This window comes from Otolemur garnettii, unplaced genomic scaffold (genome assembly GCF_000181295.1).
Source record: "Otolemur garnettii isolate 467f Iridium unplaced genomic scaffold, OtoGar3 scaffold00044, whole genome shotgun sequence".
NCBI classification, from domain to species: domain Eukaryota; kingdom Metazoa; phylum Chordata; class Mammalia; order Primates; family Galagidae; genus Otolemur; species Otolemur garnettii.
The window spans coordinates 9,267,669-9,270,946 of NW_003852439.1; positions in this window are offsets into that span (position 1 = coordinate 9,267,669).

Below are 3,278 nucleotides of genomic sequence, written 5' to 3' on the forward strand. Positions count from 1 at the left end.
CTCACAGCAACCTCCAACTCCTGGGCTCAAGTGAGTCTCCTGCCTCCGCCTCCCAAGTAGCTGGGACCACAGGTGCCCACCACAACACCCGGCTATTTTTTTGTTGCAACCATTATTGTTGTTTGGCGGGCCCAGGCTGGATTCGAACCTGCCACCTTAGGTGTATGTGACTGGCACCTTAGCCACTTGAGCCACAGGTGCCCAGCCAGTCTAGAACTTCTGAGCTCGAGCAATCCACTCTCCTCAGCCTCCCAGAGTGCTAGGATTATAGGCATGAGCCTGGATGTCCAGCCTAAAAGAAAATATTTTTTCCCTGGGGAATGGGTTAGGGATGGTGGAAGGGTGCAGGGAAGAGAGTCCCTTGGGAAAGAGACAACCACAGTCCTAAATTATTTTAGGACCTGCCCAGCTGGGTTTTCTTTAGGACCCTCAGACCAACAACTCTGGTGGCCCAGGGGCCCCATGGGAAAACTGAGGCCCCTGACTCTGGAGTTCTGAGTGGTTGAGGCAAAGGTAGATCCCCTCCCTGAGCTCATCCCCACCTCCCCGCCTCAGTAGGTTTTATTTTTTATTTTTTAATTTTTTGTTTTTTGAGACAGAGTCTCACTCTGCTGCCAGGTTAGAGTACTACGGCACCAGCCCAGGTCAAAGCAACCTCAAACTCCTGGGCTCAAGCCATCTTTCTGCTTCAGCCTCTTGAGTAGCTGTAACTTTAGGCACTCATCTCATTAGCCAGCTAATTTTTTTCTATTTTTAGTAGAGATGGGATCTCACTCTTGTTCAGTTTGGTCTCCCGCTCCTGAGCTCAAGTAATCTTCCTGCCTCAGCCTCCCAGGAATGCTAGGATTATAGGCGTGAGCCACTGTACCTGGCCACCTCAGTAGGTTTTTTTTTTTTTTTTTGAGACAGAGCCTCAAGCTAGTAGGTTTTAAAGAGTCCCCAGTTCCCTTCTCCCCTTTCTGGGCCTGACCCACTGTACTACCCTGTCTCTTGCCTGTCAGTACTTCCCAGAGATCCCCAGCTGGGCCTCTGGGCCATGAGATAATGTGAATTATCGACTCTGGACCAAAAGCAATAAAAACTTCTGTTTTTAGGGGAAAAAAATAATCTTTATACGAAGGAATTATATTTTGGGGTGAAATTTTCTTACCTACTTCATTCTTGTTACATACTTCTATTGTTTTGCATGGATTGCCGCACATTAAGCTCTGGTACTTAGTGAATCTTGCATTAGTGAGCCAGAAATGTCCCATTGTGTTCATTAAAGTGACAAGTGGGGTACTTTCACTCTGAGATTCTGCCCTAGGGTCAGCTTATCAGTTTCTTGCACAAGGAGAGCAGTAGCGGCTAGAGCCCATAGGTGTGGTGGCCATCCTTTTGCCACTCCATCCAACTGCTTAGAGAGGTAGGCTACAGCTGGGTTAACACACCCACAGCCATCTTTTCTCTCTCTGAGACATACAGAGTGAAGGGCTTGGCCAAGTTAGTAGCCCCAGTGCAGGTGCAAACAACAGCTTCATCTTTAGCTGGGAGAAGGCATGTTCTTGTTCTTCTCCCCATTCTAAGGGCTCTCCCTCCTTAGAGTTGTCTCATACAAGGGTTTGGCCAAGACAGCAAAGTTGAGAATCCAAAGGCAGTACAAGCCTACCATGCCTAAGAATTCTCAAACTTGCTTTTGGCTCGTGGAGGTGGGGAGGCAATTAATGACTTGCCTCTGTTCCCTACCTAGATTCCTCTCCCCCTGCTGGATAGTAAATCCTAGATAATGTACTTGCTGCTGGCAAATCTGGGCCTTCCATTTAGATTCTTTATAGCCACCTACTTCTAGATGTCATAAAAGACAGTCCATGCTTAGGGCACAGCCCTCTAGGGTAGAGTACCCTAAGAGGAGGTCATCAACATACTGGAGAAGTAAATACCCTAATCCCTCAGTCAGAAATTCCTGGAGATCACGAGCCAGCATTTCAACCACTTGACTTCTGCTGGCAGCAGACTCAGCAGAGCATATGGATTAGGCACAGTAGGATGCAGTGTTACAGTTTCACCATTTACTGGGAAATTCTCATTTAGGTTCTAATTTTTCCTGAGGTATCTATATAGACATAGCAGATAACATTTAATACTGCACACATTTTTCCAGTATAGCCAACGGGCAACCTTTGTTGAAAGGTTGTCCAAAGCAAATATAAGTACTGTATATAATTCTATACTCTTTGGCCAGTCTCTTAGGCCCATTTAACAGATCAATTTAGTAAAACAGTTATGTCTAACTTATGAGTTGACAGTACAGACAAGGCTGGGATTTAATACAGGTGGGCCATAGCCTTGAACCATTTTTCTCCTTGAACCATTTTTCTCTCTCCAATTTCTCTCTTTACTAAAGACAAATTATACCAAAACTAACTTAGTTGCTAAAATAAACTGTACCTTCAGTACAGTAGGTCTGATTATTTGCATTAAGTGCAGCAAGAATAATTATTAGCCATCTAGGCTATCCTTCCCTTTAAAATTGGCTTTGCTAGAACTTTTTATAAGGAATCTTAGGTTAGACTTTAAAGCCTTCCAAAAGCCCAGGTTTCATCTGTGCCATTAGATACCTGTATGCATTGGGTAAATTCCTCTTCTCCTGAGGTCCCCAAGCACATTTCAATTTCCAGACCTGTCAAAAAGCAACCTTCATTACTTACCACAGATCAGGAAATGTTATTGATGGGTATCTGGCCAATTTTTCCAAAAGCCTTTCTTACAGGCCTTATAAAGTCAACTTTAATTCCTTCATGCAGTCTGGACACCTCTGGAAATGCTATTCCAGTCAAAGCCTTCATCATGTCCTATAGAAAAAAACAGATTCTTAGCTCGGCACCTGTGGCTCAAGCAGCTAAGGCGCCAGCCACATACACCTAAGGTGGCGGATTTGAATCCAGCCTGGGCCCACCAAACAACAATCATGGCTGCAGCAAAAAAATAGCCAGGCCTTGTGGTGGGTGCCTATGGTCCCAGCTACTTAGGAGACAGACAGGAGAGACTCGCTTAAGCTCAGGAGTTGGAGATTGCTGTGATGCCACAGCACTCTACCCAGGGCAATAGCTTGAGGCTCTGTCTCAAAAAAAAGAAACAAAACAGATTCTTATTGAACTTACACAAATAACTGTATTGTCAGAAATTAAGACTACTTACAAATGTCTTTCAAATTCTGGAGAAATCAAGAAGAGAGAAAAAAAATACATGTTCCAAATTCTGCCCATAAGTACATACATTGCTTGAAAAGCTATAAATAG